We start from the raw sequence: 10,600 nt of genomic DNA, 5'->3' as shown, positions 1-10,600 counted from the left end.
TGTATTTTGTAATGATTCACCGAATTAAGTTTTTGCATGTGGGATTTGTACATGTTTTTTGGTTCTGAACTATTTCTACAATGTTTGTAAGAGTGGATGTGGTAGTGGGACAAGTACATGATTTTTGGACCACAAATGTTTGTACAATGTCTTTAACATTGGGTGCAGGGGGATGGCAACATGTTTTCTTGTTCTCAAATGTTCAAACTATGTGTTTAACATTGCTTGTAGGAGTGGTGATATGTTTCCGTCTACTTGTCAGATTTTCTATCAATGGTTACTAGGAAAATTTATTTTGTGCTTCTGAAAGGACCTAACTCACAAGACTGCAGCAGAGCAAAAACAAATATTCATAATTGTTGATAAGCCTGCACAAAATCAAAACTAAATGTCACCCCATTAAATATGACTACACGTATGGACGGAGGGAGGTAAGGCCCAATAGGGGCACATGCCCCCTTTCATCCCATTCTTTTTGCATTACAAATTATTCAATTAATCATTCCTATATATATATATATATATATATATATATATATTTTTTTTTTTTTTTTTTTTGCTTTGCAGATTATTCAATTAATCATCTTAAAATAGTGAAAGTCTTCCTTTAGTTTTTAAATGCCCCTCATTCCTGTATATTTTTCTCACGCACTAATGTCTAAAGTTTGTTGAGTTGCATGCATTTGGTTAATTAGTACAAATGAGCATTAAATTGTCAATACAACAATTAAAGACAACATTAGACAGTAAAGTAATAAAATTAGGCATTTTGTAATTAATTTTTTCAGCATTTGTAAAAGAACTAGCTTTATTTGTCCAAAAAAAGAGCTTAAATTTTTTAAGGTGCCCCCTCTTAGCTAAATTTTTGGCTTCATCCCTAACTACATGAACAAAATAATTCTTAGCAACAACAGCACATCTTTAATGTAGTTATAGAAAAAGGTTAAGGATTCTAACAGAATTTGGACTCAACTAGTTGTAAGTTGTATACGAATTGAATATACCTATAATAGACCGTTATATATCAATCCTGTCCATCCAGATTTTTATTGGTGTAGATAATTTAATGACATCTAAATCCTACAAATACAAGCCAAGGAAAATAAAGGTCCTAAGACTTACTTCGCCCACAATCATGGCAACCACATATGTCATGTATGATTCAGGGAGTGATACTAATTTCAATGATCTGACCGATCAAATTGCACAAGTGAAAGTCAAATTCAGAAATTACTCATGGTTAGTTACTGTGTGGCATCAAAAGTGTGATGAACGTGAGTCTACCTTGGTTGTGTTACAAAAAAAGCTGTATGAGGCATTGCACAAATCAGCCAATTACAAATGCCAAATACATAGCCTAAAATGTAAGTTTGATGAACTAGTTCTAAAGGAGGAGGAAGATGTACGTCATATGTCAATCACTTTATGGGCGACAAAGCTGCTCTGAAAGAAGTGTGACTTTGCTTTCTTTGATGGGTTTGAGAAATTTCATTCGTATCTCCATCGTAATTGCAAAGGGATACATATGATTGAGACTGCATTTTCCCTCACACTTGGAGGACATCGTAGGAGATGGTGGTGATCATAAGGAGCACGAGTACGTAAAAGCATCTCACAAGCCACCCAAGGATCCTTGAGGTCAAATATGTCTTCTTATATATTCATGACTTGTTGTTATGTACATTTTGCGCACTTTTTTAAGTATATCGTAATGTCAAGCTTTTGTAAGTAACTCAAGTGTTTTTGTCATAAATGTTCATAAGCTGTCACAAGTATTCTATACATTCATCATATGTCACAGTTTGTGTAGCACATTTTCCAACACTGGTGTGACACTGAAACTTTCTAAAACAACCATGCCCACAAAAAAATATTAGTTCATCCCCCATCCAATTACACTGCAACGTCTACTTGCTACAAAACTTCACAACTACAACACAATGTATCACAACCCAACACAAGTTTTATACCTATATATCTAAATTTCAAATTCACGATTTCAACCAAGTCTAGTCCAAACCACCCGCCATTACGGATTAAAATCCCTAATTTATAAAAACCCATTGGAATTGAGCCATTCACCAACTCATAAGCTCCCTCTCTACCTCTCTATCGCCCTGACTACAACTCTCACTATCCTTCTCTCCGACAAAAACACATATAGCGAACCAAAAAAAAAAAAAAAAAGGTATAAGATTTACTGGTCTTAATCAATCGACCTGAAATTGAACCTTCCTAACTTCACCAGCTCTTTCTTTCTACCTTTCTTTCTCGCCAAAGATAACCCTAATCTCCCCCTTTCTCGCTGACAAAAGCATCCTCACTGAACGAAAAAAATTTAAGGTGTAAGATTATCTCCCCAATTGGAATCAATTGTAGTCGCAACGCAGCCTTAGCCCAACTAGAATTCGCTCCTCACCCCAGCTTCATGTCTCTGCCTCTCTTTCTTTCCCTCTTCAACAGGCGAGCATATCCCTCAGCTCCAGCCTTCAACTTTCTCTTCGACAAGTACATACCTACCAAATAAAAAAAATTAAACTTTTAATTACACTGGGTCACAACAACCTGGTTCTACCGTGAGCTCAACAAATCACCATCATCTGATTGCAGTCCCCATGCAAAGTGTGTTTTTAACGTCTACACCTTAGAAACGCTCGAGTTCGATTCTTGCCAAAGACGAATTTGAACCACATTATTGATAGCCCATTGTAACATCCCACATTGCCCAGGAGAGTGGATCCTCTAAGCCTTATATGTATATTCCCATTTTTACCTAGCACAAGGCCTTTTGGAAGCTCACTGGCTTCGAATTCCATCGGAACTTCGAAGTTAAACAAGTTCGCCTGAGAGCAATCCCAGGATGGGTGACCCATTGGGAAGTTCTCATGTGAGTTCCCATAAACAAAGCCGTGAGGCCATGGTCGGGGCCTAAAACGGACAATATCGTGCTACGGTGAAGTCGAGCCCGGGATATGGTGGGGGCCTGGGTTGGAATGTGACAATTTGGTATCAGAGCCAATCCCTGGCTAGAAGTGTGTTAACGAGGACGTCGGGCCCCTAAGGGGGGGGGTGGATTATAACATCCCACATCGCCCAGGGGAGTGGATCCTATAAGCCTTATATGTATATTCTCATCTCTAAGCTTTATGGGTGACCCACTGGGAAGTTCTCGTGTGAGTTCCCATAAACAAAACCATGAGGGCATCGTTGGGACCCAAAGCGGACAATATTGTGCTACGGTGAAGTCGAGCCTGGGATGTGGTGGGGGCCCGGGCCGGAATGTGACAATTTGGTATCAAAGCCAATCCCTGGCCGGAAGTGTGTCGACGAGGACATCGGGCCCCTAAGAGGGGTGGATTGTAACATCCCACATCGCCCAAGGGAGTGGATCCTCTAAGCCTTATATGTATATTCCCATCTCTACCTAGAACGAGATCTTTTGGGAGCTCACTGGCTTCGGGTTCCATTGGAACTCTGAAGTTAAGTGAGTTTCCGTGAGAGCAATCCCAGGATGGGTGACCCACTGGGAAGTTCTCGTGTGAGTTTCCAGAAACAAAACCGTGAGGACGTGGTCGAGGCCCAAAGTAGACAATATTGTGCTATTGTGGAGTCGAGCTCAGGATGTGGTGGGGGCTTAGGCTGGAATGTGACACCATTGTGAGGCTAAATCCACCACCTCCCCTTAATGTAGATAATATTGTTTGTTCAAAAAAAAGAAGAAAAAAAAAATCAAGTCGATCTCAAATGTCTGTCGAGCTATCTCTTTTGTCTTTATTGTTTTATTTGCATATATATTACTTGGAAGGTGTCGAGATGAGCCCCGGTTTCGTCTCGAGAGGGTCTTAATCAATGGCACTTAGCCAAACAAATGGTTTGAATTTAATTAAATTGTCGAGTCAGTGAAGCCGTTCCACTCATAAGAAATGTCCATATTTTGAGAATTTTGAAAATAAGAGTAAAAATCTTTTTGAGCCTAAAAAAATGTGACTTGTTTCAAACTTCCTGACCTCTCTCAAAGCCACTCATAAATCCTACCATAAATTTAATTGCCTAATTTTTATCATAATTACAAATATTTCATTAGAAAAACTTTAAATGTACATCAAGATGTTTATAGACATCAAATATACTAAGTAATAAATTCAACTGGAATAACTGCGTACCCACATCACAACATTTAAGCAAGACTCAAAGTCAAGCCCGTATAGTCCACAATAACCAAAATTCTAATGCAGCGCATAACCATAAACCTTGATTGGCATCGCACATCAAAGCGCTGACATAGAACTCATCGCATGTCTCCGTAAAAGAACATGTGGAACAATAGACGAACTCGGATTTGATCTCAACGATCCAACTACGAATAAAAGTGAACCTAAGTTTTACTTGCCTATTTTTACTTGTAATCAGAACTTGTATTCTATCTTCTTTTCTACTTTTGAGTTTGATCTTGTGCAATCGTATTCATGTCCATCCTTTTGTTTATTTAGTATAATATTTAGGATTCAACCAACCAAAATGACATATATGTTTTGATTAACTAAAAGAAACACATATATATAGAAAAAAAAAGAATATTGAGTAAACAAATTTGATGCCAATGGATGAGGAATATATAGTATATAATTCTAATAAAAAAAATCCTAGGAAGATCGCATTGTACTTCTCTTGTATTGATGGACCATACCAGTATTAGAGAGGTAATACAATTTTAATATACAGATATGTAACTTCCTAACACTCTTCCACTTATGACATATGCATGATGAACTTCATTACGACATGTTGTAAAACTTCGGAACAACGATAAATTGTTCGATCATACAAAGGGTACTGCTATTTACCACCAATTTTTATGTTTCATATGCTTATCTCAATTTTTTATCGTCGGATCAAATGAATTGAAGAAGATCAATGAAAAAATTAACAAGGATGTGTAAGAGGTAAAAATGAGTGTGAATATCACTATCCTTGTATAAATCATGTAAAAGTAATTTTTTATTTTTGTTTTTAATTTTGAAAGAGAGAGAAGACACGAGCGGTCTAACAACGTATATGCTACGGGTGCGTTTGTTTGCCATCATTAACTTTCACTTAACTACTTATAAGTGTAGTCCCGTGTTGGTTTCACGCATGACTAAATTTAATGAAATTAAACAGGACTCCCTCGACTAAAACCCTCGCTAGAAGGTCTTAGTGGGATTTCTGAAAAGCACCAGATTGCTAAGACAGTCTGCTTCGCTTCGCCTCGTGCAAGTTCTCGGCTCTGCGCTTCTTCGATTCCATAAAGGACGAGAGCGACGGTGGGAGACGCATGGCCGAGCTTTGGTTCAACTGCGCTCTCGCCTATGCTCCTTCACGTGCGTCTTATTTCCTAATTCTTCTTTCTTTCTTGCTTTTCTCTGCTCCTTTATATCTGACATTTCTTCAATTCTAGTTGTGCTTTTATAGTTTTAAACTTGTATGTTTATTGCGTCTTCTTTGTCAGGGTTTCTCTCTGATCCGTTTTTCTTGAATTAGAATTGATTGGGATATTGGGGCTTTATTCTTTTGTTCTCTGAATGGGTAGATTTCTGTAAAGTGAGTGGATTTTAAGAGTTAAATATATATATATATATATATATATATATATATTTTTTTTTTTTTTTTTTGTGGCCAATTTTGACACAATTCCAAATGTTTCTTGAAATTGAAATCGATTATGAAATCTAAATGGTTGCACTGTTTTGTCAACTTTGATCATCGGAAATTTTGCTAGGTTGTGTTTGCTTCCCAAAAGATTAAGGAATATGAATAACAATTAGTTATGTTATTATTATCATGCTTCCTAGTCCAACACTACATTAAACACCACTCAGTCCAGCTTAGTTCCTGAAGCTAGTTTAGTTCAAGATAGTAGCACACCTACAACTAAAAATCTCATGATTACAAGATTATTATAATCAAGATGTTTCTACAAGTGTTCTATGTTGTTAAGTATTGTCATTATTACTACCTAGTACTATGGTCTAGTGGTCCCGTCATTATTTTTTAATTGCTAAAAGTTTTCGTAAATATTTGGTTGCATGTCATACGCTCTTATCTTTGGACAATGTATACTGGACAGGACGAGGAATTTAGAGGGTTTGACTGGAGAGAGTCAGAAACACGAGAAACTACTTGGAAAGTGGTTGGAAACCAGAACCGTGTCCGCGCATGTTAGATCGCCACCGCAGTTTGCCACGTGAATCGGCAACCAGGAAACATCCTTGACGCCGAGGATGCGTACTCCTCTACCCTAGCTTAAAAACTTTCACGTGCAGAGTTTTTTATTTTTTATTTTTTTATAATTTTATTTGCCACGGACGGCTTTTGAGTTTGGAGTCAAAACCTGTGGCAAACCAGCAAAACACAAATTTGCTGCTGCTGGCTTTCTCCTTCCACCACACCTTCCTTAATATCTCCACATTTCCTCCACTTTTGCGAATAATAAAAAATCAACTCTCTCAAAGTCCTACAACTTTCTCCATCCAAAATTCCAGAAGTGTTTAATTGTTATTCCCTTTGGGGGTCCATCCCTTCCCATACTTTTATGACTAAAAAATGACAACTTTTTTTTTTTTTTTTTTTTTTTTTTTTTTTTTTTTTTTTGTGTTGAATGTTGATCATATTTTGATCACAATTATGTGTGGTCTGAGATGAGGGTTCAGCCAACGCCCATGAAGAGAAAGTCTCGTATGTAATCTTACCCCAAGACTTTTATTGGGGAAAGTGATTGTTATGTTAACATAGTGCTATATCATCTAGCTAGGTAGGTAGGTGCGGAATATGCACGTTGGTCGTAAGCTGGTTTTGTAAGGGCAAGTTGTTAAACCTAGCATGTTCGTGCGAGTAGAAACACCATGAGAAACTAACCTTGCGAAGTCATTGTATTTAGCACAGCAGTTCACGAATTGCAGCAAGCACACAAGCAACGCCAAGACCTCAAGCAAGGCCTTTTGCACACTCACCACCACTGTATAACTTGAACTTGTGGAGAATTCTTCTGAGTTTTGTTTCCGTGGTATGTGCGGGGAGCTGTGCTTAGTATTTATACTAATTTAACCCTAATGAATCCTCCCATAATGATGTCCTTAGGATTCCTTGTTGTACAAGGATTAACCTACCAAACTCAATCCAAATAGGATAGAATCAAGAGCCCTTATTCTCCAAGATTAACCGGAATTCTTTCTTTACTTGGAGTCCAAGCTACAACATATTAACTAAACCCTAATCCTACTTACATTCCATAACATTCCTTATTAACTGTAATAACCTATTAGCCGTTGGATTAGGGTCTAATATCCAACATTCTCCCACTAGGTCAAACAGTTAATTCAGGAAAGGACTTCAATGAATTTGTAAGCAAGACCACTTTATTTGCCAATGGATTCGGTTAAGCTAATAGGTTACCTGCATGCATTTGTCAAAAAACAGAAAAAAAAAAAAAAAGTTTACTTACTCAGAACTATCGGAGGCAATGAACAAAGTAATTATTCATAAGCTCCTATAATCACTGAATGAGCTCTTTATTCACGTGAAACAATTGATCACAGACTTGGTACATAAGTGAGAAACAAAACCACAAGCCAAGAGCATTGACTCTATCACTTCCAGGTCAACTTTATCAGCCTCACACCAGACTGCTCTTGAACCATAAGAACAGCTTAAGCAACCTTATATAAAAATCTCAGTTTTCATGTCAAATAACCTGATGACATAAACCATTTCCAGCTATAAGCCTTAGTTGCTGCAATGTTGTACACACCAATTGTTTATAACATTTCAGCAATTTTTACAACATACAGGGAACATAACCACATTAAAACAATGTAATTGAAGACTGAATAGCATCCCTTTGTTAAAACCTTCAATTCAAACAAAAGCAAGTAACTAACAAACTTAAAAACAAACTTTGGCAACAACTAACATTCAAAATTAAAAGTACTTAACATCACTCCCTCTAATTCAACATATCTAGGGTTGCAATCACTACCATATTGGTTGCATGCTTGTGAAAAACTGCATTACGCAACACCTTAGTGAGTGAATCAGCAAACATTGAGTGTGTATCAATATAATCCAACCTTGATCTCAGTGGACTTCACCTTCTTTTTGGTCAGCATGTACTTGGCAAGTGTCTGGTTCCATGAGACTTTTAGAGCTTGTTTGGTATCTTACCATAACACTTTGATTGTTCCTAAAAATAATTTTCAAATAACATCACTTAAACACAATTTTCTTTTAAATCTCAAAATTTCAAAAATCTGTTTGATAGAATTTTTAAAAATAATTTTTTTAGTTTGAATTCAAACTACCTTGAGCATAAATTGGAGGAGAAATAGAATTGGGAAAGAGAAAAGAGAGAGGAAACAATTGGTGAGGAGAGAGAAAGACATGAAGAGGGTGAGGAGGTGAGGGAGAGAGCAGAAAATTAGGGTGAGAAGGTGATGTGTCACATCCCGGCTCAGACCCCACAAAATCCCAGGCTTGACTCCACTGTAGCACGATATTTTCCACTTTGGGTCCTAACCACGCCCTCACGGTTTTGTTTCTGGGAACTCAGATGAGAACTTCCCAGTGGGTCACCCATCATGGGATTACTCTCGCACACTACTCGTTTAACTTCAAAGTTCCGATCGAATCCAAAGCTAATGAGCTCCCAAAAGGCCTCGTGCTAGGTAGAGATGAGAATATACATATAAGGCTTACAAGATCCTCACCCCTGGGCGATGTGGGATTTTACATGAGGAGTGAGAGGAAAGAGAGGGTGATGAGAGAGAGAGAGAGAGAGAGAGAGAGAGAGAGAGAGAGAGAGACAAGATAAAGGCTGTGGAGAGAGAAAAGACAGGGTATGACGAAGGGAGAGAAGAAAGAGAGGGTTGGGAGAGATAAAAGAGAGGGTTAGGAGAGAGCAAAAAAAAATTGTTGGAAGAGAGCAGAAAAACTCTAAAAACTCACCTTTAGCGGTTTTAAGAAATAACCTATGTTTTTAAGTTAGTTTTGAATCCAATTTTTAAAAAGAATCCTACCAAACAAAGAATTCAAAGACTAAAACTCAAAAAAGTGTTTTTGAGTAAAAAAAGTTGAAATCAAGTAGGATACCAAACAAGTCCTTATTGTTCTTGGAATAAAAGATAGCAGCCTTATTGTCACACAAAATTTGAACTGATCTTGATATAGAATCCATGATCTCAAGACTGCTTATAAAATTCCTCAGCCACATTGTGAAGTGGCTTCATAACAGTTTACAAATTTAGATTGCATAGTGGAAGTGGCAACAATATCTTGTTTCACACTCTTCCATGACACCGCCCCTTTCAAATTGCTATGGTATTTTTAATGTGCTTTGGTATTTCTAAATTGCTTTGATATTTTTAATGTGCTTTAGAATTTTTTAAATACGATGGCTATTGTAGCAAGTTTTTTGAGTAGCTTAAAATTATCAAACTCACTTTTTTTCTTAACGGGTTGCCCGTGGGTAAACCTGTGTTCTTAATGTTTGACTTGACAACGATTTGATTAGTTAACGTGTTTACCTAAATCCCGTAATCTTCGTGTCGTTTCGGATCAAGTTAATAAGTCGCGTAAGAAATTACTAGGTCTAATATTATTGTAGTCAACAAGTAGTTGTACTACTAAAATTTTGGTGAAACAAGTAGCCAATTTATAATTATAGATGAGACTAATTATGATCAAGTTGAAACCGGCGCAATACTACCATACAGAAACAGATTTATAATGGCCAGCTAATACGGAGGCTGTTCCGTAGTTCAATCAATAACTAGTTTGTACGGTCAAAAGGTCGGTTGGATATAATTTATATTCATTCGGGTTATATGGTTGAAATTTTATCACTCGGGTCTAATCAATTTTTCTTGTCTTGCTCTACTAAACTAATAACCGACCAAAATGATTAATTTGCAAGTATACAAATACAAATTGAATACATGCTTGAAACATTCGTCTGTTTTTTCATTATTAATACAAGAAACACGTTTATTTTTATTTTATTTTTCTAAAATCGATTGAAATTGTGAATTTCAAATTTTGATTAATTGTAGAATGGAACGCATTCCACAAACAACAAATAATAATCAAAATAAATCATATTATCTACATTAAAGGGGTACGTGAGTGGGTTAAGCTCCACACTAGGCTAGCCATAAGAATGTGATTCAAATTCTTCTTTGACGAGAATCGAACCTAAAACATTACTCTTACAAATGAAGGGGAATATTATCATCATTTCAACCTTTTCTATTTCCTTTTGAAGTTCTTCACAAATACTAGTAGTTACTTTGTTCTCGTTAATTTTATACTGTATATTTGTTAATCCTCTTCTTGCCAGCCAGTTTCTATATTTTATCATGCCAAAGTCATTACTTTTCTGTCTGAACATGTTCTTGGTTTTCTATTCTTGGTGCAGGAAAACAGGAATTGATGTCCACTAAATTGGAGTTTGTGACTTTGTCTACAAGATTAATTAGTTGTTAACCAACTAAGGGTTACACGCATATGCAAGCTTCCTAGTCAGAAGCACCTCAAAAGTTTGATTAATCAAGTTAACTGTAATAAATAG

The sequence above is a fragment of the Pyrus communis genome, chromosome 5 (assembly GCF_041283825.1).
Source record: "Pyrus communis isolate YQ-2024b chromosome 5, ASM4128382v1, whole genome shotgun sequence".
Classification (NCBI taxonomy): Eukaryota; Viridiplantae; Streptophyta; class Magnoliopsida; order Rosales; family Rosaceae; genus Pyrus; species Pyrus communis.
This window is presented reverse-complemented; position numbering follows the sequence as displayed.